Below are 27,499 nucleotides of genomic sequence, written 5' to 3'. Positions count from 1 at the left end.
CACATCTTGTCCCTAGTGGTCCATCCTCTAATATACTCTAATATTAGAGACCCATATTTCCTGAATGTTCATGACCTAAAGTGAAAAAAAAGAGAAGCAGAATCACCTATGTACCAGAAGGGGAGCTGCTCCTTCCTTTGCAGGAAGAAGAGGCAAAGTTGTCTATTCAGCCAAAGAATCGCTGGCTTTACTGGACACAGTATTTTTCCAGGATGTTTTCTCCAAATGGAAAGTAATATTAACATAACAGACAGAAATTATTATTTTTACTGACCTCAAGATGTGCTGAATACCACTGAGGCAAAACCAGAAAAAGACCAAAAACACCCACCCACAAGAACACAAAAGTTAATAAAAAGACTCATTTTTTATCTTTGGTTCTGTCTAGTGCTCCTTCCTCTTGCAAACAAGCACTTTGTTTGTTTGTTTGTTGTGTTTTGTTTCACTTCATCAAAGTAAACACTGAAAACAGAATTAATCTAAGTGAGAAAATGTCCTGCACCATGATAACTAAAATTATCTATGGAACTATATCAGGATTTAGCAAGTAAAATACCTAAATATTAGGTTAGAAATATCACTAGTGCGTGAGAGTCTGGTTAAATGATATTTCAGACTCTGTGAGTCAGTAGAACTGGTCAACCTTAAGAACTATCTATGGGCTTTTGTTTCAATGTTCCAGGAAGAGATCGAGAAGACATTTGAGAATTCACATGGAGAATAATGCTCATCTCAAAAAGTACTGCTGCACAGAGAATAGACACAGCGTTTTCTACCCGTATTCATTAAGAGCTGGATAGGAGCAGAGCTGGATAGGAGCAGAAAATATTTAAAATCAGTATTCAGTATGCATCGAAAATGGGACAGTGATATTTTGCTGACCTAAATGTTAACAAAAGAATTAAAAGGCAATTAGAAATGCAGAGCCTTTCTTCCTCCGAGGCAGGATACAATTAGCAAGGTCAATTATGCCATGCTGAATGGCTATGAAGAGTAGGCGGAATAAATATAACTCTCATGGGCTTGCAAGGGCTGCTTCTCCGCCTGGACACCTGAACACCAGAGAACTATTTCCCAATCCTACTCTATATCGCATCATCTCAGGACAGTTACACAATAGAATACTGAGGAATATCTTCTCGGGAAATCAATAAAAACACATCGAGCATCTTTACCCACCACCTTTAGAGTATTCAAATCCGCTACTAGAAAACACCACATTCTGAGGAAGAGAAAAAGATGAGTTCACAGCAGGAACTCTTCAATGGTCTTTCTTTATTCTTTCACTTGTCTTGGTTTCTTGTAGTGGCTGTTCATTTTCCAGCAGAGAAGGTACCAAGCAGTATCAGTAGTGATTGCAACTCAAGTGAGTGCTAGCGGGGAGAAAACGGAGTCTCTTCTGGTTAAATGAATGTTCAAATTTATAAACTGGTCATACTGTAAAGATGCCCAGATGTCAGACCCTCCTACTGACACACATTTGGGAACTTGCCTGGTGGTTTTCCTTAGTGTGTGTTGTAGAACTACAGCTCTTTGCCAGCCACTCATTTTCATTCAACTTCAGTGCTATTGCACTTTCCAAGAGACTTGATAAAAATGCCAAGTCAATAGATGTGCTTTTGATCACATTAATTAAGTTAATTAAATTGAGAATAAGTTAAAAAAAGGGGGGGGGTCGGACCTCCAGGAGGGCAGAGACTCAATCTGATCTTCTTCTACCACTGATTTGTATCATGTCCTTAGATATATTCGTCAACCATGACATATGCCTACAGAGAAAAAAAGTCCATTCCCACAGCTTCAAAAATCCATGAAAAGTGATGTATGTAGCCAAAAACCAAAAAGTGATGATACTTCAAAAAGGAGTCACATGTGAAATTAGCTGTAAGGACATAACTCTGTCCTTCTTCAGTGTCAATATAATTTTTAAATATAAATTTGAAATTATTTCAAGAGTCCTTAGCTCAAAACAAAACAAAGCTAACTTAGAAGTCCCTTCTTGAGGCTAAACTGTGCATTTTCTATAGGATAAGATACAAAAGGAGAAATGGATGAGAAATAAGGCAATGGATGAGAAATATAGTAGAACTGATGAAAATGGTGTGTGTGTGTGTGTGTGTGTGTGTGTGTGTGTTTGGTTAAGTTGGTTAAAGTTGTATTATTAGTTTTTAAAGTAAAAGGTGGATACTAAGACAGGACTGGTAAATTATATAAAACACAATGACATTAATTCATGTAATAAATACTGAAGCATCTTGACCAAGATGAAATGTCAGTATCTTTAGCTCTCACTCATGACAATATACGAAATTGACATTTACTGACTACCTACTATGTGCTGGGTACCAAGTGAGGTGTTTTCACACATAATCACACATGTAAACTTCAGGATCATTTCACCTCAGAGGAGGAAACTGAGTCTCAGAGAGGCCAATTGATCTGTCCAGTCCCCTAGGCTAAGGAATATCACTGGGCCTTGAACCCAAGCATTTTCTGAATCCAGTTTCAGTGTGCGTTCATCAAACCATGCTAAGGGATATAAGAACCGAACACTCAATCAAATCAAATGATCTCAGCTACAAGTCTACTACGTAAGTGCCATGACGCCTTCAGTTCACATGAGGATTGTAGCAAATACAATTCAATAAACCAATGGCAAATTCTGTTGAATGACATTTTTATCTCACCTTGTAACATCCCCCCAAAATGGCATTTCCTTCATTCAACAAATATCTACTGAGTAAATACCATGCACCAGGCATTTCCCTAGGTACTACGGATCTCACAGGGAGCAGAATCCCTGGCTTCACAGAGCTTACAGTCCAGCGGATGATACGAAGGTAGAAACATACCTTTGCAATCAGTGTGCCAGGTGCTATGTTCTCGGAAACACGAGGTGCCATGGGGCTCAGAGGAGGACTCTAAGCCCAAACTTAAGGGAACAGAGGAAAGGATTCAAAGCTGAGATCTGAAGAACTGAAAGAGGGCGGAGGACTTGTCGAGGGTGCAGAAGAGATGGGTGTGTAAGTCACGTGAAGACGTTCGCCCTCTAGCCTGACCTCAGTGGCGCAGCCTTTCAAGAGTTTCGAGCAGGCAAATGGCATTCACAGATCTTTTCATTTGAGAAGGAAACTTTCTACTGCAATGGAATGAATGGATTGGGGGACCGGTGGCAAGCAGGCGAGTTAAAAGGCTACAGCAATAGTTAGAGTAAAAGAAGGCAGTGGTATAGATTGGGGGGGGCGCGTGCTGAGAAGAAGTTAGTGGGAAGTAAAGTCAAGCTGATCATGACTGACTAGCTCTTGGTGATCACGGGGTGAGGATATTGGGTGAGTCAAGTAGTGGGAGGGGCGTAGTGCCACTCACAGAAGGAAAAACAATTTAGGAAGAGAAATGATGAATTAAACTTTGGATGAGCTGAGTTTGTGTATCCACCAGGCAGTCTAGAGGAAAGGGTATGGTCTGGGCTGCCTGTAAATTATTATGCTTCTCTGGAAACTTTTTTGAATGGTAGTAAGCACTGAACTTTCTTTCAGCTTCCTCAAAGCACAATTGTCTCAGGATTAATTCTCTAAATCTGTAAATTCTCCAATTTTTGACCAAGAAAGTTGCCATGTCGGAGAAGAAAAAAAAAAAGAGCTTGTTTGGGGTTATTGAAGAGCCACGCTGTACCTACCTACTACTGTTAATGACTTAAAATTACTGAAACTGTGGCCATTCTCTCTTTGCTGAAGAGAAATTTTGGAAAGTCATGATCACAGGACACGATCATATTAGAATCTTTCATTCTAATCTTTTACTTCTGGGAGTCAAACATAATTAAAGAGAAAAAAAAAAAAAAAACCCGATCTTACTTGGATGCTGGTTCCAAAGAAAGCCATATTATAATGTAAGCTTTCTAAAGCTAGCGTAATGGAAAATGTTCCGGAGTCATGGAAGGATATGGCAATTCCGTGTAGCAAACAGATGGTGCTTAGGAAAACTGTGAAATGTAAAAGAGCCTAGAGTAGCCTTTTAAGTGAGCCAGGCTCCAGAAAGCCATCACCAGATGCCAATCACTGGCCCCGTGCTGATAGTTTGCACTTTACTTTAACAGCCTGCGCAGATGGACAACACATTCTCAAGGTGCTTGGAAAGGAAGACCTTGGCTGAGCGCTAAGTAGCCGGGACCTTCAGAAACTTTGCTTTCAATTTAAACTACTCTTTTCTTTTTTTTAATTTTTATTGGCGTATAGTTCCTTTACAACGTTGTGTTAGTTTCTGCTGTACAGCAAAGTGAATCAGCTATACGTATACATATATGCCCTCTTCTTTGGATTTCCTTTCCATTTAGGTCACCACAGAGCATTGAGTAGAGTTCTCTAAGCTATACAGTAGGTCCTCATCAGTTACCTATTTTATACATAGTATCAATAATGTATATACGTCAATCCCAGTCTCCCAATTCACCCCACTTCCACCCCTCCCCCTTGGTGTCCATATGTTTGTTCTCTACGTCTGTGTCTCTATTTCTGCTTTGTAAATAAGATCATCTATACCAATTTTTTCAGATTCCACATATATGTGTTAGTATAGGATATTTGTTTTTCTCTGTCTGACTTCAGTCTATATGACAGTCTCTAGGTCCATCCACGTCTCTACAAATGACCCAATTTCGTTTCTTTTTACCCATTTAGAGTACCCTGAGGGAAACTCCTCTTCTGACCTCCAGCAAGAATCCAGGATTCTAGGGTTGTCCTCTTTTGACAAATAATGTTAAGTTCTAGAACAGTCTTTAGTGAAATAGGGAAAAAATAAACATTTTTCCAAAGCAGAGTAGACGTAACATACATGATAAGCAACGTTGGTGACTGTTTTCGTCACTTTTGTGACCAATTAGATCTTGCACAGAGATTCCGTAAAAAAGTAGAAATGGCTGGCATGGTTGGCTGGAGGTCTCTGCTGTCATAAGGAATAGAAGCTCCATTTGCATTTCAATTTCTTAAATCCTTCCCCACTTGACATCCCCTATCCAAGTAATACACACATGCAATGTACACACACACAGACACACACATGCACATCAATCCTTAAATTCAAAGAATTAAAACCATAAGGATACTTTTCCAAGGTTTATTGAGATCATAATTTCCTCTTGAGAAAAGATTTGTTTTCTTTGTATGTCTTTTTAAACTCAAGTTACAAATGGGCCTTTTGTGGTTAAAACAACCATATAATTACCTTTAAATAACTCTTTCGGTTTTTTTGGTTTAAAGTAATTGCAGGAAGGTTGGGCTTATAAAAGACCTGCAAGGGTTTGAATTTGATGTGTCAGGTAGCAGATGAGGAGGGATGGGAGAGGCATATCAACTTCAGACCCAGTTGTTCTTCATTTGTCAAACTGAGGCCACCACCTGCCAGCCGCTGTAGCAGAAACAACCCTCTCGGCTCCCACTGCCCTACTCCAGGCCCCCAATGTCCCTCACATGCAGGAGAGCAATAGTTTACTAGCTGGTCACTGTTCTCCTTGCCTCCTTCCAACCTGCACCCCTTCCCCCATCAATGAGAGACACCTCAAACGCCTCCCCACCTATAGGATAAAGTCTAAGCTCCCGGCATGGCAAATAAGACCTTCCTTCACCCTTCCATAGACTGCATCCCTCTCCCCTCCAAGCTGTGGTCTCACATTGGAAGCGCTGTGATGCTGCCCCCACTCCTACCCCACCCCATGTCATCCCCAGCCCTCTGGGGCTTTGATCATGCTGTCCACCTCCTGGAGCAGCCTCCTCCACTTTGTGCAAGTCTCTCTCTATTCATCCTCCTGAAACAAAAGTCAGTTCCAGAGCCTGCCCTGAAATCCCTAACGGGACTCAGTCGTCTGTGCACTCATAACTTCCCAGGCTGAAGGCTGGGAAGGCTCCCTCTGCACTCAGCCCATTCTGTGGACCGTCTCTTGTCTAGCTGTGCTGAGGAAAACGTCTCCGCAGCATCCGGAGGTGGATGGCTTCAGGGCTTGTCTTTTATTCCTCAGAGCGGCACGCAGCAAACAACAAAACTGTCCAGCTGTCATGACTACGGCACCTTGGCTTTGACTCAAGTTGATTTCCTCTGGAAGGACAAGCATCCTTTATAAAAGTGGACAAGTAATTAAATCAGGGTGTCAAGTTTCCCTTCTGCCAGGTTATTTCTTCAGTTATAGGAATTTAGATAGAAAGTGTGTTTTTGTTTCTCTTTTATCTGTGGGGAAACTGAGCAACAGCTTTCTGACTTAGTTGAGGTCAAAAGCGTGTCTGGGTCTGAACATGAGCTCACCCCCATGACGTCTGGCACTGAAGGGATGAGAGTAGCTGTGTTCTCTGGACACAGGGACCTGCTCGGATGGAGGGGTTGCTGGCAGCAGACTCTGAAAACCAGGGACTTCATAGGCACCATCCATTTGCCCCCTCACAGCAACCCTGCAGGTGAGAATTAGTGTCTCCATGTTGTAGATGAAGAGAAACAGACCCACAGAGGCTAGGCAACTTGCCCTCTGAAGATCCTGCTGCTTTCAGGAAAATTAAGGCTGGGATTCCAACCCGGGCCTGACCATCTGGCTCCAAAGTCTAAGTACTTTCCATGGGCTGGGGCAGCCCGGACCAGCGCTGCCCTCTCAGAAATGCTACTGGAAGCCCCCTGTCTTCTGTGCTTTTACTCTTCAAAGAAAAATATCTTTCTCATATTAACCAACCTTACTTTCAGTTTTAAAATGTCTTTTAAAGTTTAATTCCTAAAAAAACATAATTAAAATTTCTTTCCTTTCTTTAATGAGAAGTATTGAGGTGAGATGATGGGAGAGGGGGATGTAGGGTCAAGTACAGAAATTACATGATATTCTCCCGTATCCCATCTTTTTAAAAACAAAGGATTTTCAGGTAAGTTTACATAAAATGCAGCTGAATGCATTTTAAAGAATCTTTCCTTCAAGGGATAGTAAGCGAAGGGTTCCAATATCTCTTCTTTAAATAGTAAGGCAGAGTGGTAGCAGGCACAGCAGAGGGTATGGCTGTGGATGTGATATTGATGGTTGGGAATGAGTCATAGTTCTAGAATTTACTATCTAACAAATCCTAGGCAATGGAGAAAATAGTCCTACCATACTGTCAGGACTGGAGTTGACAGGCATAAAGTAAATGGAACAGGGTTACACCTGGTGGCTATTTCCCTAAGGTACAATCTATGCATTTTAGACATAGCTTGATAGGTATCGAACAACTTAACCAACATTTACTGAGAAATGCCCACGCGTGAAGGTCTGCTAGTGCAGTGGGTGATACAGAATTCAAGAAAAGGTTGGCTTTGAATTCTCGGAACTCACGACCTGGATGGGAAATCATACACAGATACAAAGAGGTGTCATTGCAGCTACCTGTAAGACAAGCCACCACGGAGTGCCAAGCATGAAAAGATCATTACTGCATTATCAGGCAAATGACACATTCCTTTAAGTATGCAATGTTTTTTCAAAAGTCTGGTCTATTATTCAAACTGATTTTTTCTGAGAGCATTTTACCCACAAGCACGAATCAGTCATTTCACAAGAGAAGAAAAAACACAACCACCGGAAGACAGAAAGCACTCATTTCTAAACGTTTCCATATTATTTCGCATCAAGAAACTTTTGTGGGTTGCCTGCTAGGCACAGGACCTGTGCGTGTTTGCCTGGGAGACAATTAAACCGGGCCCTTCCCTCAGTGTATGAGGATTTGTTGGAGACTACAATACGCAGAAAGCTTTGGATGTGTGCTATCATCTTTTTGAAATATGTGAGGGCTAAAGAGAGGAAATGCAAGGATGGCTTCCCCAATAAAGAGCCTTATAGAAATTGCATGCTAGGTTTACCTGAACGGGAAGGCAGCAGAGTACAGTGGTACCAAACACACACTGCCTGGTTTCAAATCCTAACTTGGCCACTTACTAGTTATGTGACACTGAGATTGTTATTTCATCTTCCTGTGCCTCAGTTTTCTCACTGAAAGTGGGATAAGAAGGATTAAATGACTGTTGTGAGGATTAAATGAGATCATCAATCCATGCAAAGGCTTAATACCCTACTTAGCAGAAGGAAATAACAGAATAATAATAAAGTCCTTCTGACAATATTTAGAACATACAAATAACATATAAAATGCAGATAAGAAGCTCTGATAATAAATCTTATATCCAATACTGTTGTGGCCACACTGCAGGAAGAGGGTGGACCTCCACCCAAATTTGGTTAGAATGCTGAGATTGAAGATGCCACACACACGCCAAAAGAGTATGAAAAGGCCTTGCGGGGAGGGGAGGGCAGGTTTCAAAAGCAGGTGCAACAATGGCTTGAGAAGACAAGGAAGGGCACCGGCTTGAGGTTTCCATAATGGTGAGGGGCTGGGGCAGGAGGTGAGGATTCTGAGTGTGGTTTCCCGTCGACACCAAAAGAGGGAGCACCTGGGCTTTCTTATCAGCTTTCCCAGATGTAGAGAAGACTTAAAAGCTGTCATCATACACACTACTATATATAAAATAGATAACTAATGAAGACCCACTGTAGAGCACAGGGAACTCTTCTCAATACTCTGTAATGACCTATATGGGAAAAGAATCTGAACAAGAGTGGATATATGTATATGCATAACTGATTCACTTTGCTGTACAGCAGAAACTAACACAGCATTGTAAATCAACTCTACTCCAATAAAAATAACAAAGGAAAAGAAAACAAAAAGCTGTCAGCAGTTAAACATCAAAAACTGGAGTCAGACTCTTCATTACAGGTATACACAAACCTTCCAGAACAATCCATATACAGCTCAGTGAAAAGAATTCTGCACCCTACTACATGCTTCATACGTTGTGATTTTCAGGAAGCTACGTCTACTTTTACATGTATTCCATCAGGGGAAGTCAATGTGGATATTAATGTTTCGTTTCCTTGGGTTCATTTCTTGGAAAATAAATTAATATTATTAAAACTAAAGAACAGGAGAAAATTATGTTCTTTACATGCATCTTCACTATGATTAAAAAAAAACAACCTCAGAGTAAGAGGCACCTCTGAGTTGAAGAGTGTTATCCATGGGCTTGCAGATGGATTGCCGCTAAGCTGATGGGGAAGGAAGTTACAGTTCCCCCGTTCAACAGCCCATTCCATCCTTTCAGAGTCCTTGAAGCCACATAACAATGAAATGACAATATCACACTGGCTGCAAGTGAGGGTATTTCTCCTTGTTGAGGTTTAGTCCTTGTAGCTGTTGTTTTTGTTGTGGTTATAATTTAATATTTTCTGAGCACTTGCTAATTACCAGGCCCTCTGTTAATGACTCTACATTCCTTGGTCATTTAATAACAACCCTATGAGGTAGATGCTATTATTATCCCATTTTACAGATGGGAAAAAGCTGAGAACAGATGGAGTCCAGCTGGCCTTTCCTTAACAGCTTCTATATACATAACCAGTGATGTTTTGTCTTGTTTTTTTAAACGTCTTTCTGTCACACATGGATTTATAGACATGTTGAGTTTTATTTGATGTGATTAACCTCCCCCACCCAGGAGGAATCTATAACTCTGACTTGGAAATTATATAGCTAGAAAAAAAGAGGGTATTGAGGAAAGGCCACAGTATGAGAACACTCTCAGCATCTCCTAGTTTATAACCATAGCCAACTTTTTGAAACTATTAAAATCTATGGGGCAAAAGAACTTCCAGCGAAAAATAAGTAATGGCCCATTACAGGAAGTCCTTGTTTTATTTCTAAACATCATTTCTCAATAAATGGAAACATTTTCTACACCATGCTTACAAAAGTAATTTAATTTCTCTAACAGCCATAATACTGAAGATTTTTGTTTGGTATTCTCAGATGGCTAGGATCACTCCTTATACAGTGATCCCTGTGGGATCATGTACAAATCCACCAAATAATGTTTACAGTCTTCTCTTGTCAGCTGAATTTGCGTTTTCAAAGGCACATATGTCTATCAATCTAGCAGTACGAATGTCAAGGAATCAAATAATATAGCTCACCATTTCATTATAAACCAAACATGTTTCTATACTTTTTCAAAGTTTGTAAACAATAATAGGATAAGAGAAAATAATATATATTTGGAAATGGGAGTTTAAAAACATCTTACAAGTTGAACTATTATAAGTTTAATATCCACATGTCTACTAATTTTGTATAAAGCTATAAATGTACACCTCAAATCTAGGGTGACAGACATTCAGGTTCACTGACATTTTAGCTGTGGCTTTAAAGTTGCCACATTAAAAACATGTATTCTTATGGATTTGGCAGTTGTGCTTCTGCTGTTTTCAAGCCAATATACTCACCAAACTTGATGTAGGCTCTGAACACACCATGAACACAAAGACAGGAGTTTAATCAGGGGGAAAGATTGTAATAGGGTGCAGAAAGATCCTCTGGGAAAATAAGGAGCTTCTAAAAGGTATCAGAGTGCTTGCGAAATCGGAACCCAAGTTTAAAAGATCTCTTCATCACACCAGTGCTGTCACATGGACAGCACTACTCAGCAAGGTGCTTAAGCTAAACTGCAGGGCCTAAAATGGGGTTATCTTCACAAACTGGGTAATGAGTGCTATCTTCAAACTGGCATTTGACCAAATAACTATAGTCAGCTTAAAAGACAATTTATTGCAAAACTAAGCGTTATGCAAAAATGAGAGGATTAGGTTGTGGTTTCATGCATTGTCCTGCTCTATACTGATGGAGTTTGGAGTAAACATGTCTTCTCACAAGATCAATACTCTCCTGTCTTTAGTAAATTTAACGCCATCCCTTTACAATAGGTATACAACTTGCTCTGATCTGACTTGTAAATATTCAGCAGGAAGTCTAGACAGCATGCAGTACAACAGAACTGGAATCACCTTTTAAATAAATCAACAAACACTACTGCAGATCCAAACAAGTTTTTACTGGATTTAAGCAAAACTGAAGTTAACGTGCCCCAAGTTGGTGAATAAATTTTTATTGTTTAAGGCAATTTTGAAGAAAGCCAGACTATCTCGGTTCTTAAAGACTTTGGCTATTGGGAATACAGCTGAAAGAATATACGTTTTTATCAAAACAAACCTTATTTTCTTATTTTAGTGGCTGCAAAATGACCCAGAAGAATCAGTATGTGTAATTACATGTAAACAATATCATTTCCACACTAGTGTAAGAAAGCACACATTCCCCTATCATGGGGCTATACTACTTCCCTGCACCACGCAAATTCAATACATCGTTCTTGAGCCTCCTCCAAAATAGACGCCATTAAAGCACCAATCAAGGGCTTACAGACTGACAAACTAAGATGGACATTCAGGTCTTACAGGGCTTGTAAATGGCACATCTGATGGTAAAACCTGTTTATGAAAACAGTGCAAGAAGCTTCTGCAAACGCTACAGCCTGTTCAGTCAGTGATGTTTAAGATAGTCGATTTCTATGAACGCTACTCACTCTTCTAGGCTTTCTGGGACACAGGCCCATCTCTGAAAACCCAGAGCAAAGTACACCTCAAGGGATAAATATTACTTAAATGAGAAAGAAGGATGAAGTAGCAGCAGTAAAATAGACGTAGAATTGGAGACTAGTGGAAACCGGGAGTGAGGAAGGGAGGGAAGGGAAAGAATGAGAAGCAAACAACACAAAATCAAAGTACATGGGAGCTTTTCATAATATTTGGTTTTTTTTTTTTAAAGAAGATGTTGGGGGTAGGAGTTTATTAATTAATTAATTAATTTTTGCTGCTTTGGGTCTTCGTTTCTGTGCGAGGGCCTTCTCTAGTTGTGGCAAGCGGGGGCCACTCTTCATCGCGGTGCGTGGGCCTCTCACTATCATGGCCTCTCTTGTTGCGGAGCACAGGCTCCAGACGTGCAGGCTCAGCAGTTGTGGCTCATGGGCCTAGTTGCTCTGCGGCATGTGGGATCCTCCCAGACCAGGGCTCAAACCCGTGTCCCCTGCAGTAGCAGGCAGATTCTCAACCACTGCGCCACCAGGGAAGCCCCATAATATTTTTTTTAATGTAGTATTATTAGTAAAAATAAAATGCAAAGAACTAATGAATTTAGGAGATGAGAATAATTTTTGACACTGAAATCTCATGATTCCTCATAATCCTTCAGTTAAGTGTTCCTAGATAGATACCAAGAGTTAGATGTCATTTATCTATTTTTAATTATTTAGGGTAGAAGTGACTTGATTAGACTGGTCTAGAACATGTCCAGCATATCAAATAGCTTTTAGGAATATGGTTTTGATGATAAATTATGTAAATAAATTATGAAAAAAAAAACCTAACAGCTCTACTTTCTACAAATGACTTATAGTAGCCTGTAAATAGATGTTAAAATATATAGTGAGATTCCATGATGATCTGACCTTGCTGTTGAGGAAATCTAAGAAAAGACAGGGACAAAACTAGCTCAACAAATAACTACTTGTTATTTTAAAAATTATTTTCTCTCCATGTAGCTAAAAGCATAGAATTTGTAATTACACAATACATATGCACTGGGAGACTTTATCTGTATTAGTATTCTAGTCAAATATACTAGTATAATAGCTAGTCACTCATATTTTTCACAGAAGCCTGGCTCATCTGTGATGCCATCACATATGAGTAAACACTGATGGATTTACAGATGGATGCTTTTACAGAAAAAAATCCCATCATTTTAAATGTTTGAATTTTGAAGCATAAACGCAATGAAACACTAAAAAGTCATTTGAATTATGTCTGCAATCAAGGTAGACTGTGCAAGAGGTACCAAGAAGAGCAAGTAAATGACGGCTATGTATCAATACAGGGCAAGATCACAAAGACAGCAATCACAGGGAATAGGTTACCATTCATTGCACCATTCTCACGCTTTCCTCCATTCACTGTCACTCAAACTGGGCGCCCAACCCTCATCAAAGATCAACTCAACTCCTAAGTCTTTCCTCTTTTCCCGAGAAATAACTCAAGGATACTGGTCTCATACACGTTCCTGTCCTTCCTGGTATCTTCCTTGTCTTCCACCACTGGTCCCTTCCTCTTTGGGTTTAAATCAGAATCCCTTCCCCCATGGTGGCAGCTGCATCACCTTGCTGTCACTTCTCCCCACTGCTTTGTCTCTTGCCTTCCTTTCCCTGCTTCACTTCAAAAGCAGCAGCATATACTGGTTGCCCGTGCTGTAGTATTTCTCAAAAAGTGGTCTCCAGACCACCTACAGTTCAGAATCAGGAGGGATGCTTAGTTTAAAATGCAGCTCTATTAACCCATGCCAGGCCTCCTGAATCAGAATTTCTTTGGGTAAGGCCCAGGAACCTATACTTTTAACAAGCTTCCTAGATGTCTTAAATAAGTTTTCAGAATGACTGCTCTCTTTCCTCAACACCAGTCTCTCCGTAATCCTCCCAGGTATGGCTTCTATTCCTGAAAATCCTTTGGCTCTTTTCTTCAATCCTCAATAACCTCCCCAAAGTCAGATCCCAAGCCTTTTTCCCATTCACTCTCCTGGACTACCCCGCTGAGCTTCATGAAACTCTCTCTTGTTCTCATTTTTACAGATGACACCATCCTTGTTTTACTTCCTACCTCTCAGAACATCCTCTCTTATTCTGCCCTTGTTTCCTACTAGTCCTCCCACTGTGGGTGCTCTCTGTGGCTGAATCCTGCTTTTTCTTCATCTCTCTACCACTCTTCTTTGTCATCTAAACCTTCTCTCTGAAAGAATTCCTCCTCTCCTGACTTCCAAGATTTTCACATTGTCAACTCACAAATGTACATCTCTAATGCGTGCATACACGCATATCTTTCCTTTAAACTCCCAGATGTTGGAGCTTCCCTGGTGGTGCAGTGGTTGGGACTCCACCTGCCAGTGCAGGGGACACGGGTACGAGCCCTGTCCTGGGAGGATCCCACATGCCGCGGAGCAACTAAGCCCAGGCGCCACAAGTACTGAGCCTGCGTTCTAGAGCCCGCGAGCCACAACTACTGAGCCCACGTGCTACAACTACTGAAGCCCGTGCACCTGGACCCTGTGCTCCGCAACGGGAGAGGCCACTGCAGTGGGATGCCCGCGCACCACAGCAAAGAGTAGCCCTTGCTCACAGCAACTAGAGAAAGCCTGCGCACAGCAACGAAGACCCAACACAGCCAAGGATAGATAAATAAAATAAATAAACAAACAAACAAAAACTCCCAGATGCCAAATGATCTATCTGACCTTTGCTTGCCCTTGTTTATCTGCTGTTCCCTCCTACCCTCTATGATCAAAATAGATTATAACTCCCTTCTTCCCCAAGCTACTTACTTCTCCCTTGTAATTGAGAAACCTACATACACAACTCTAGGAAAATACATTTGTGAATTCCTCAAAGCAGTATCCCTGAGAACCTACATGACACAGAGCACCATGCTGACTGCAACCAGCTACCCAAAGAGGCTGAGATCTTGCGCTTGAAGACCTAAGGTTAGAGTAGGAGATAAGCTATAGATAATGGTATTGATACATCCTCTAAGACTAGTGCAAACACTGCACTAGGAGTTTCAGAGGCAAAACGTAGATCCAACCAAATAGTCCCCATTCCCATGGCATAATAGGAAATGTGTTAACACTGAACCTAAGCTTTTCCAAGGAAGTAAAACCTGAAAATCCTTTTTATTGGCTGGTTACCAAATTAAATGTGCACTGATATTGGGTCATAATGAATTTTCACTCTTGCTCCCCAACTTTTTTGCAAAGAACAAAATATCACTTTGCAGAGAATAATGAGGAAAACTGGGAAAAATGCTGAGGTAAGTGTAGTTTAAATAAAAATGCTTTTATAACATTAATTGAATAAAACAAGCAATGTTACATTTCCAAGGTAGTATTGTTTGTGATATCAAGTACCTGTGGGAACACTAGTTTAAAATACAAAGGGAGAAACTAAATTGAAAATAACCAAAAGGAGTTTATTTAAAAGACCCACTTTTGCTTTTATTTTTAAGTTATTATAAATCAGAAACCAAAACAATTTTGTAAATCAAAGCCCAGAATGAGCCTGAGCTTAAGTGAGGGGAGACAGGATTGGCCCTGGAATTGTTTTCGCTCCAGAAAAGCCCCTTTGGGGCATTTCTCATTTGCCATCATGGTTACAAGATTTGTTGCATTTGAAATATCTATTCATTGTTTCTATTCTGCCCTATATAACAAATCTTTTCAAGGATTTGAGGGTGTTTTTCTTTTCAACAAAAAAAATCTCTATTAAATCGTTTTCTAACAGTTGTCGAGAACATATCCTCTGAGGAACAAAAGATGAGGAAGCGCTAAAAAGGTTTCATGAAACCATTTCCTTTGAGTCTCTTTCCTTCTATTACTATACCACCCACTGTCTTATCTTTTCTGGTTCCATTTGGGTTTTTATAATTTGTTCCCCCAAGTTCTCCACTGAAGCACAGGTACTTCCTGAGCACCTGTGGCACTCAAGGCATGGGAAAGAAGGTTGAGTATTAAATGTTTCCTGTCCTTCCCTTACATTCAAGAGCCAGATTTTTAGCATCTCACGTTGTTCCATTTGTGGAGATAATAGTGGAACGTAACAAAGTAAGAGGAGGCAAATCTTTCTCTGTATTCTTCCAAGAATCAATAAATCCAGAAGTTGAAAGAACAGAGCCTTGGATCGAGTGATTAAATCTCTCAAGTATTTATTGTTCCCCAAATGTACTTGAGGGAAAAAAAGATTTCGAAGCAGAAACTGTATCAGATATTCTGGAGGGAGCAGTGAGGTTGAAGCCACAAGGAGGCAAAAAGGCAGGAGATGGGTAAGGAACAGTCGGCGTGGAAGCCGTGATGCAGGGGCCCGGCGGGAGGCTGGCCTAAGAGTCTATTGCCAGAGGGAGTGTGGCAGCTGAGGTCCAGGCAGCTGTGCAGCCCAGCAACGGGGGAGGACAAGGCAGGACCAGTCCTCTCCCGTGTCTACCTCCTCCGGCCCATCCTGCAGGGGGCACGTTGCAGAGGCTCCAAGCAGCACAGGTGCCGCCAGCGGGCTGCCTGGCCAGTGGTAGACTCTGGCACATTCTCATCTTCCCGTGGCTCGTATGAAAGAACAAAGAAAGTGAAATACTAATCTCATCACATCACTTCCTGAAAACCCTTTCAGGGCTGCAAACTGTCTACTCGGCAAAGCTCAAAGCATCTGAGGCTTTTTCTAATCCAGTTTCTACCTCCCCTTACAGCCTTCTGTGCATCCCTGGCTCTCAGGCCCTAACAAATGAGGCACATTACGTGGACGGCACCACAACCTATACACACACCTCCACGCTTTCACGCACCCTGTGTTTTCCTCCTGGAATGGCTCTCCCATCCCCGATCCTAGCTCCGAGACGCATGCTGTGATGCCCTCTCATCCTAGGACACATTCAAATACCAACTCCTCCAAGGTGCTTATCCAGCCTTCTCCTATCCCACCAGGTGGAATAACGTGCTTTGACCTCTGTGCTCATACATCATACACACCGCAGTTACAGCTCTCATCACAGAATTATGGAATCCACGTCTTTCTCCTGGAAGCCAGGATCTTCTCAAGGCCAGAAGTCACATGTATTCATCTTGCATCTTTCCATCATTAGCACAGTGCAGGAACACGGTGGGAACTCAATAAATATTTATGAAATAAACTGTGGATCGGTACATTCAAATCATTTCAGCCAACGTCTACTGAGTACTTACCACATGGCAGACCTATGCAAACCCCCAAGTTATAAAGGGAGGTAAGGCATGGTTAGTATGCTTAAGAAGCTTCGAGTCTTGCAGGGAGGAACAAATGTGTAAAGCATAATTATAATACAACGTAAGAGGTATGGCGCTAAGGTATGTAATAGATTCAGAAGTAGTACATGGGAGAAAACACTGAGATATAACTTGAGTGTAGCAGAGGCTTTAATCTAGAAAACAGGGAAGAATAAATTTGGCCAGGAGGTGTTAAGCTGATTTAGCAGCCAGCAGAGAGCCATTGCGGAGCTTGGGAGAGGAATGGCGTGCTGATGCAAATGGTATTTTAAGAAGAACCATTTGGCCGCAGCATGATGAAATCACTGCGGCAGGGAGAAGGTGCAATGTGAGATCCCCTAAGCCTCCTTGTCCTGAAGTACAAAATAAGACTTTCTACTTTATAAAGCCACCTTAGTTCCTGCCATGAAAGGTATTCATTTCAGCGAGGGAAGGCAAGAAGTTCATGTCGCTTTAAGTTAAACGCTGCACAAACTAAAGGTGTGATGTGTGCAGAAGATGGTATATGTTGGCATTTACTGGGCCATGTAGTTAAAAGCACAAAAAATTTCCAAGTAGCTCAGGAAAGTAGCACAGAATTCTCAAAGCGAGGAGGGTTCGGTGGGAGCAAAGTGCATCAAGAAGTACTTTCATTCTGGAACTTCCAGCTGGTTTTTCAGAGAAACTGTTTAATCTCAGCAATACTCAAGTCAATTGAGGAAAACACAAAATAATAAGCTCAACCTCACAGAAAATGTGCATGAAACCTCAGTATTCTTTAATACGTCTCAGAATTGTACTTCCAAGTCTAGAGCTGCCTGTCAAGACCAGGAGTTCCTGAAATGTTGCCATGACACTGAGTAATTGCTCATGTCAGTAAGAGATTCAGGGCCTCCTTTAGACTCTGGAAGCAAAGAGGATGAGGCTGAAATGTGGGCTGTGATACTGAAAAGGAGGAATGATACTGTGTAGAGGAATGTACATCCCTGCCAATGAGTTAAAAAGAAAAAAACCTTCTCTGCAGTGAATCTGGTATTTACCCCCCGCTCACCTACTGTGGTAAGCAGGATTCTAAGATGAATCCCCAGACTTCACTCCCTGGTGCTACTCTGGTGATTATGTTACATTACAGGGCAAATGGGATTTTGCCAGTGTCATTAAGGTTACTTATCAGTTGACCTTAAGAAAGGGAAATTATCCAGGTGGGTTTAATCACATGAGTCCTTTAACAGAGAATTTTCTCCCGATGTGGCAGAGGGGAAGTCAGAGAGATTTGAAGCATGAAGAGGATCCCAGCTCTGCTGCTGGTTTGAAGATGGAGGGGGCTTCATGAGAAGGAATGTAGGCAGCCTCTAGGAGCAGAGAGTGACCCCTGGCGGACAGCCAGAGAAGCAACAAGGACCACAGTCCTACAACCACAAGGAATTGAATTTTGAATTGAATGACCTTGACGTGGGTTCACTTTCAAGTCTTCCAGATGAGAAGGCAGCTCAGCTGGTATCTTGATTTCAGGTTTATAGACCCTAAGCAGTGGGCTCAGCCAATCCCACCAGATTTTCTGACCCACAGTCGGTGAGATAATAAATGGGTATTGTTTTATGCCACAGAGTCTGTGGTAATTTGTTGAAGCAGCCACAGAAAACTAACAGGCCCTCCAATAATTATTATTCAATTGATATATATTAATTGATGTACATGAGGGTCTTGAAAATGAATAGAGACTGCATCCTAATGTGATTTCACAAAGCAATTGTACAGGAAGCAAACAATCAGAAGATAAGAGAATAAAAGAGCATTGAGGATGGTGAATTTGGAAAAGGTAGTACCTGGGAGGAAATGTGGCGCCATAGGTACAATCTCTGCCCTGCGGTTCAGAGAACCCATTCCCTTCCGTAATCCAATTTTCCAATTTTCTGACAACATGGGCCCCATCCAGTCAATCATTTATTTGTCCAATATGCATTTGACCAAGTGATGGAGTGACCACCATACCCAGACCAAGAGTGCAAGGTCATAGAAGGTTACTTTGCTATGCTGCAATTCATCACTGCCTATGCTATGTTAAGAAAAATGAGATCCAATGTTACCAGCAAATAGAATGTTAAGATCGGTAAGGAAAAGGAGTCTCAGAGCCTCTGCCCAAAAGGTGAATCAAGGTTCACATAAACACTAGTATGAAGGCAAAGAACTCGAGGCAATCAAAATTAAAATGAAGAACAAAAGGTTCACTATTTAAAATACAAGTGTAAAGCATGATACTAGCAAACAGATTTGATTGATTCAGAACCATCTCTCTGGCTAAGCAATCAAAATATGGGGGGGGGGCGGTTATCATCCCTTGGCGATTATCAGAAATGATTCTGCTATGAAAAGATCTCTTGGTCCAATGAAAGTGAAATTGACCCAGGGAAGCTATTGGGACCTGAAGGTTATCTGTTCAGAGCTAACATGTTTATTTCAAGTACAACCACTGTTTAAAAACCCAAGCAAGCAGTCAGAGGTAATTCAGATTGCAACACTCTAGGTCATGTGCATTAGCTCAAAAAAGCCAGCACCACATGGGACCTGCCATGGGAGCAACACTCATGGCAGAAAGATGTGAGTGAAAGGTTGGCTGAATATTGAAGAAGTAGCCAAGGAATGCAAGACTGCCAGATTTTTACATTCTTGTGTTCCCTTAGCCAGACAGTGAAGTTCAGTATCCTACTACATGCTGTCTGCATAATAGGAAACATTTACTACAGTGAATGATCATAAACAGAAGGCTCTTAAAACAGCTCACAGCCAATCGGACCCTTGAAATATTTACATTCTGCTGGCTGACGCAGACCCAGTGTTTATTACTGTGGTTGCTCCATGCAAGGTCTAAACGAGACCTACACACAGTGAGGTTATCTGGCTTCCCTGGTCATGCCACTGGCTATCTGGGGGTTAACAGGGCACAAGGTCAGACCTGAAGCCAAAGAATGCTCGTCTTCCTGCTGTTGGCCACCTCCTGTGTTACTCATCATTATTATTTATTCAGTGCCCACATGGCCATCACTGCATACAAAGTGGAAATATTCTCTTGGCATACCTCTATGGGATATTTTCACTGTTCATCATGCCAATAAGTGGGAAAAAATAAAACCTTTTCTTTCTAACTGGTAATGGTGATGACAGCTCTCCGTATTGCCTCCAGGTTAACCTAAAATGATTGAGCTGACGATAATGACTTGACTCAGCTGGTAGGTTTACAACCACCTGAGCTGGGACTGTCTCATCCTGGCCTGCCAGGATAAATGATTTATTTTCCTTGCTGCAAACATAATTATGTTCTTGATTAATAACAAATGTTGAGACTCAGACTGTGAAGTGAGGCTAAGGCGACCGATTCTCAACCATCACATTTGTTTTTTAATCATTAAAAAAAAAGGGGTTCACCAAATTCAGAGCAGAGATGGCAAACGTTTCAAGAACAAAGGGCAAGGTGGGGGCTTTGCGGCAAACTAATATAGCATCGTACATTAGGTGAAATGCGGGGCATTGACTCTCAAGTCACTTGAGAAAAGCACATTTTCTCTCTAGTGCATTAAAGCTGCATAATTCACAGCTAGCAAGCAGTTCATTTCCCTCTTAGGACGTGGCCCAAGAAAAATAATGCTTTATTTTCCTTAGCAGTTCAAAGGAGATGGTTCATGCCAGTAGGAAATCAAGTCACCTCTTTTTAAAAAGATGTTTTCTTCTTCCATTTTGCTCTTTCCTTCTATTTTCTGCATTCTGAATACCTCTCTCTTTAAAGAACTTAAGACAAAGCTCCCTAACTAGTAAAATGGAATAAAATAATGTACCAAATGTTCTCTGTGGATAAACTCTCATGATTGCATCTATGTTATTGTGATTATTTTCACGAAACACAGGGCTTAGGAACACCACATAATCCTATTGCATCCACAGGTCTCTCAGCCTCACACTCTACATCCTTGTGAAAAACAAACAAGTACTGTCTTTATGCAAATGAGGGAAACTTAATCACACAATTTGGATGTGACTTCCCCAGTCCTTCAGGAAGTTTATGAAAGATCTTGGGGCTTGATTCTAGATTTCTCTGATCTCCACGAGGGCATAAGTCTTTAAAGTCAGGAAAGCTGTCTCATTCATCTGTGCATTCTTGCCGCCAGCCCCACACCTTGTGCTTTGAAGCGGTGTTTAGTAAAGCTGTGTTAGATTGAATTCAACTAAGAGAGAGCTGACTGGACAAGCAGTCAGCCATTCAGGTTCTGGGACATTTAAAAGCTCTAGGATGATGTGACGATTGTGGAAACATTAGCCGAGTTGTAGTTAGAAGATACCCATGAAGAAACACTGCTTTAAAAATGTGGATTTGCGATATCTTGATGACACAAGGAACCGGTGACATAAATGGAAAAGCAAATTCCACCAATCAAGCAAGCTCCTTTCTCCTTCAGTTAGCCAGTTAGATGCATGTTTCGTCACACCCCAAAATTCATTTTAATTCCAGTTGATCTGCATTATACCAAATCCTGTTAATCCTTATGATACTATGAATCGGGCAAATTTGAAATTATTAGGTACACGAGGAGACCTTCAAAACTGATTAAAACTTAGAAAAATCGATTTAGGGATAAACTGCCTTTTATTTAAAAAAATCATACAATTTTATTCAGACCAACAATATTAAAAATAAGAGTCAATATTTTATAGACTCTACAATCCACACACTTTTTTGAGCTGCTTAATTATATTTAAATTCTGGACCTATTCAAAAATATAGTGAACATGAAAAACCAACACATCTTTATTTTTAAAAGATAATTCATTTTGGATGATTTCTTATTTGTATTTTCTATAAGCTGAAGTTTCTATTACTTTGAGAGGTTTTGTAAAAGTAAGACAGAGAGAATTTAAATGACATAAATGCTAATCCAGGATTTGAAAGTCAGATTTCACTTTTGTAAAAAACTTAAGGCCAGGCCTTCCCTGGTGGCGCAGTGGTTGAGAGTCCACCTGCCGATGCAGGGGACACGGGTTCGTGCCCCGGTCTGGGAAGATCCCACATGCCGCGGAGCGGCTGGGCCCGTGAGCCATGGCCGCTGAGCCTGCGTGTCTGGAGCCTGTGCTCCGCAACGGGAGAGGCCACAACAGTGAGAGGCCCGCGAACCGCAAAAAAAAAAAAACTTAAGGCCTTACTGGGAGTGAGACAGAAGTCCAGGTAACAGCTAAAGAAGACACACTAGCTAAAGACGCCAATTAAAGCCTCCTGCTGTGAGCGGCCAGACAGAGACGGTGATTCATACATAACATTTGTAGAGTTTCCTCTTTTTGCGGTACGCGGGCCTCTCACTGTTGTGGCCTCTCCCGCTGCGGGGCACAGTCTCCGGACGCGCAGGCTCAGCGGCCATGGCTCACGGGCCCAGATGCTCCGCAGCACGTGGGATCTTCCCAGACTGGGGCGCGAACCCGTGTCCCCTGCATCGGCCGGCGGACTCTCAACCACTGCGCCACCAGGGAAGCCCAAGTTTCCTCTTTTAAACAGAAATACCACCTTTCAGGGTAGCAGACCTCATACTGGCAGAGCATACGTATCCACACAATCGATATTCTTTCCATCTCACCACCCTTACACATGCGCTCACATACGCAAACACACACTGAAAGGGCAGCCAGTGACTACCACGAAATTTCCAACCACAAAGCGCTGTCAGAATGTTTACTGAATTTTAGCTTTTCAAATAACTAGAAGTATTACCAGATTAAGCGAAGACGACAGCTGATGTATTTAAGGTTTCACAGTTTAAGGCATCACATTACACTCAACGTTGATCAAATTCACTGCATAACTGCTCATCAAATTACACGAGGTGTTTCCCCCCATGAGAAAAATCTAGTTATGACACCAAATATTTGATACCAAAAAAAAAGAAGGCTATCACGATCTAGAGAATGCCTGCATTCTTCAGATCAGGTGCCGTGGAACCCACCAGAATTTTAAGAGTCGCTGTTAAGGACATGATGCTAAGTGAAAGAAACCAGACAGGAAAGAGCACTTGCTGTGTGGTTCTATGTAAGCGTAGTTCAAAAACAGGAACACCTCAGTCTACGCTGTTGGAAATCAGGACAGCGCCCATCCTTGGGAGGTAGTGACTGGAGGTGACAAGGAGTGTGAAGGTTGTGATGGTCCATTTCTTGATCCCAGGCTGGCTGCATCAGTGCATTCACTTCGTAAAAATACATCTGACTGTACATATCCCATTTCCATGCTTTTCAGTATGTACCTCATGCATCAATAAAACATTCCTCAGAAACAGTCACCTTTGGGCAACCAAGTATACTACCTCTCAAGTTTCCCTTTCTCCTTAAAGCGTACACACACACACACACACACACACACAAAAACCATCAGGATGTCCTAGCTGAGCGAAGACTAAAGAAAGTGAACACAGAGTTTTGTCCTTTACACCTTGATTCTCAATTTGTCATGACCTTCAACATTGACCCTGAAGATACATTCAGAAGCCAAGTCTTCACTTTGTATTTAAGTTTTAAAAATATCATTGAGAATAGCTGTGCAGCCACAGAAGGCAGACTCAGGGAGGCTAGGAGCATGGCCGTGGTCTCACAGCCAAGGGGAGGGTCGGGATTTGGGTCTCAGATATTCCCAGCCTCAAAGCCAGCCAGCCGTCTGCTTTGTAGCAGTTTACTTGCCAGCCTCCTGGAAGCACAGGGCAAAGTCAAGGCCTGCCCCATGGAAGAGAGCTGCAGAATTCTGAGGCCATCGGTCTAATCTCGCTCTGTGCAGAAACCCCAGAGTAGAAGCTGCTGAGGGGTCCTTTCCTTCCGGGAGGTCCGCAAGAACAGCCAAGAGCGGGAACTAAGTCCAAAAAGACAGAACTGAGCTCCTCTCACGAACAGCTTCTTGCAAACAGTTCTGGGAGTTTCTAAACGTCATCCATTCTGAAGGTTATAAAGATGCTTAATGGAACAGGTGGGTGGGTCTGTCAGCAAGGATTTTTTTTCTCTAATACATGCCTTCATTTTGAAATGTTTCTTGAGCAACTACTATATGCCAGGCCCTGAGGATACAATGCGGAAAGAGGCAATGCTCTGCCCACAAGGAATTCTCCCTAGTAAGCTGAGTACAGGAATGTAAGGAAATACGACAACAGAGTATTAGTGATGAAATGAAGACGTGGACAGAGTACATCCTCCTAGGAGAAATGAGAGGCCCTGAATGATAAGAAACACACTCTCCTTCTCAACTTTCCATCATTAGAGAAAGAAACTTGGAAGCACGGAGCTGAAATGGAGCCTAAATACACATAGTGTCAGCAGTTGAATAAATAGGAATTTGACCGTAGTTTTTAAAATCACGCTAAGCTCTTAATTCCAATTGTGTTCTATTATCGTAAACTACAAAAGAAAAAAAAAACAAAAAACAGAGGGGCAACAAATACACTGGAGCCCTGTGCTTCCGCCCTCCTGAGTAATTACCAAAAGACAGTTCACTATTTCCCATGATTACTGCCTAAGACTTCGTTCTTGTCTTTTCAGGAATTTATCTTTGTCCAAGTTCTCTTCTGTTTATATTTATAAGCCATATGGTAGCTTATAATGTTAGAACCACCAAAATAAATTCTTTTGCCTTTAGGATCAAAGAATTGTTGGCGCTGGCGACTCCCATAATTTTCCCAGGAGACTCAATCTTTCCTCTTGAAAGTTCATTTGACATCTTAATTCTAACTTCAAATTGGCATACAGAAGACAGACAGGAAAAAGAGCCTTGGTTTTCATACTTGTACGACATTGAAAAGTAAAATAAAGGAGTGAAGGAGAGAGAGAAAAGATTTCCTAGTTTTTCATTCTTTTTTATTCCATCAGTAGCCATAGCTGGTCATCAATGGCTCTTCCACTGGCTTTTTGCCTGCAGCCCTTACTTAGCTGATACCAGTAAAGCTCTACATATTTAAAGATGGACCAAAAGCACTGGCTTATTTTTACACTTCGAAAGGCACTGGATAAAATGTATTTTGGTATCTCCTCTCAATCACTTAAACCCTATGGGTTAATCTCTACTAAGATTTTAGTTGTGTCAACTTTGAAAAGACTGAGCTCCTTTAGAAAGAAAAGGTAATCATCAAGGCATTGGAATAACCTTGATCCCTAGACTCTGGCATTTCCCTTGAGTGAGCAATTCTTATTGTCACGCTCATTAAGTAAAAACATAAAGGCTTTCCCAACGCTTTACAGGAGGGAACTCTTCTGGCAGATTGTATTTTATGAAACCTGTGAAATGCTAGGCGGCATATTAATTAAGAACAGTAATGTTAAACATATATGGAATACATAATTAATTCTCAAATATGATGCACTTAATACTTGAAATCCTAGAGAGCCAATTCGCAGTAATCTGTCTAGGAAAGGAGCTTTTGTTTCTAAAGAAAAGCAAGATAGGTTTGAGACCACGGTGGAGATTTCTGTTTTGTCAGCTGGAAAATGTCTGTTATCAGCAACTAAAAGGTATATTTCTGTGTGGACTGCAGTAAAGCACTCCATGGTGGATAAATAGGGGCAGAAGGTAGAAAGAAATAAATGAGGGCAGGAGGTGAAAATCGAGGTTGTGGCCTGTGGTTCTCTAGGTAAGGAGAAGACGCATTTGGTTGAAACAGTTTTGCACCCCAAATATGCAACATACGTGAGCAGCTCCTGCTATTTCCTGGTCAAAGGTCATTTAATTTATCCCAGTTAAATCTGATCTCAACTGTAATTACCATGCAAAGCTTAAACTCAATCCAGACCCTTCAGTTCAAATCGCCCTAAAATAAAGACAATGACCCCAAACAATTTTCCCATGTGGCCCCCAATCAGAACCCCCGAATATCAGCCTGCTGGTAATGGATTCCTCCTTGTTATTTTATGTCTAATGAAATTAGTTAATCAACTCAGAAAGAACAGGATCTATAAAAACACATTCAAGTAAGAGAAACCAGGGATCTGTTCAGCAACAGATTAATTACATTCGTTTTAGCCAACTTTTTATTGAATACATTCAAAGCACTGAATCAGGCACCGATGAGAATTAGGTCCTGGCACTCTCTACCCTCTCATGACACCTGGAAGAAAGGTGCAGATCATGGCCCAGCTGCTTTGGCTGTGTCTCTCTATCTCCACCTCATGGGAGGTGGGTTGTTGTCAAGAGGCAATTATAGTGTCAGTGGCTTATAGCTTCCACCTTCCATCCTAGACCAGTGTTCTTGAACTCAACAGTGCAAGGGCCCTCCTGAATTCCACTCCTCCAACACTTGCAGTAGTTTTTAAGTACTTCAGCCCGTGTATTAAATCCTTTTCCACTTAGAACATTGGGTTGGGCTTCCCTGGTGGCGCAGTGGTTGAGAGTCCGCCTGCCGATGCAGGGGACACAGGTTCGTGCCCCGGTCCAGGAGGATCCCACATGCCGCGGCGCGGCTGGGCCTGTGAGCCATGGCCGCTGAGCCTGCGCGTCCGGAGTCTGTGCTCCACAACGGGAGAGGCCACAACAGTGAGAGGCCCGCATACCGCCAAAAAAAAAAACAAAAAAAACAAAACAAAACATTGGGTTGGCCAAAAAGTTCGTTCTGGTTTTTCCATAACATGTTGTGGAAAACCCAGACAAAATTTTTGGCCAACCCAATATTTAGTGCTTTTTTTTTTTTTTTTCTGCAATTAATCCTAATGAGTGCCCCAGTGCTGTGTTTTGGTAAACTAGTGCTGAAATGGAACAGGCAAGAAATGGGAGAAAAGTAGGTTAATGGGTTGTCATCATTCATTCACTCAAGCATGCATTCATTACATGATTCACCCATACAAAAATTTATCGAGCATGTACTACGTGCCAGGCAGTGTGTTACTGCCAAATAGCTTTGACCTTTCAAGGAATCAGGGTAGTGATGGGAGTAAAAGAGAGAGCTGGTAACATCCATTAATGTCAAACCCTCTTGCTAAGGCCCCTCTACTGTGTCCCCGGTTTGAAAGCTCTGATAACTGGTTGGTATGCCTTCATCTCTGTATCCTTTACCCATTCTCTCTATTATCTGCTACAGTTTCTCCTGTGTGCATTTTACACAAAAGAAAGCCCTGTGCAAGACTTTCCAAAGAGCTATTTCTCGTCTACGTTGAGTTTTACTACACATCTTATAATACAAAAATAAGCATATTCCCAATTATACACAATTAACATGATATGACTCGTTAGGGATAAAATATAGTTTTTTATTCCAGAATATAAGAATTAAATTATTTTCTAAAAACACGTGCACTAAAATCCATATACATGTTTACAGGCAAAAAGGACATGCAATTGCCTTTAAAAACAGTCGGGTGTTTAGACTGCCATGAATAAGTAAAAGAGAATCTACTCAAAGTAAGAATCACAGAAGCTCCCTGTGGTTTAAAAAAAATAAGCTGGACTTCCCCGGTGGCGCAGTGGTTGAGAGTCCGCCTGCCGATGCAGGGGACCCGTGCCCCGGTCCGGGAAGATCCCACATGCCGCGGAGCGGCTGGGCCCGTGAGCCATGGCCGCTGAGCCTGCGCGTCCGGAGCCTGTGCTCCACAACGGGAGAGAGGCCACAACAGTGAGAGGCCCGCGTACCGCAAAAAAAAAAAGCTGATGAGTGCTTACATTTTCAGGAAGTATCAACCAACTCTCCAAAATTTATCAGATGGTCACATTAGTCAGACAACCTGCACATCAGCCTTGATATTCACCGTGACTGGCA

At 41.7% G+C, this 27,499-nt stretch overlaps 1 protein-coding gene across 2 annotated transcripts in view; it reads right to left on the bottom strand.

Annotated features, from left to right (window-relative positions):
- PID1 (phosphotyrosine interaction domain containing 1) overlaps positions 1-27,499 on the bottom strand; it is a 257,491-nt gene that overhangs the window by 35,080 nt on the left and 194,912 nt on the right. The gene's annotated exons all lie outside the window — the stretch shown is intronic.

This window comes from Delphinus delphis, chromosome 7 (assembly GCF_949987515.2).
Source record: "Delphinus delphis chromosome 7, mDelDel1.2, whole genome shotgun sequence".
In the NCBI taxonomy this organism is placed as follows: domain Eukaryota; kingdom Metazoa; phylum Chordata; class Mammalia; order Artiodactyla; family Delphinidae; genus Delphinus; species Delphinus delphis.
This window is presented reverse-complemented; position numbering and strand designations above follow the sequence as displayed.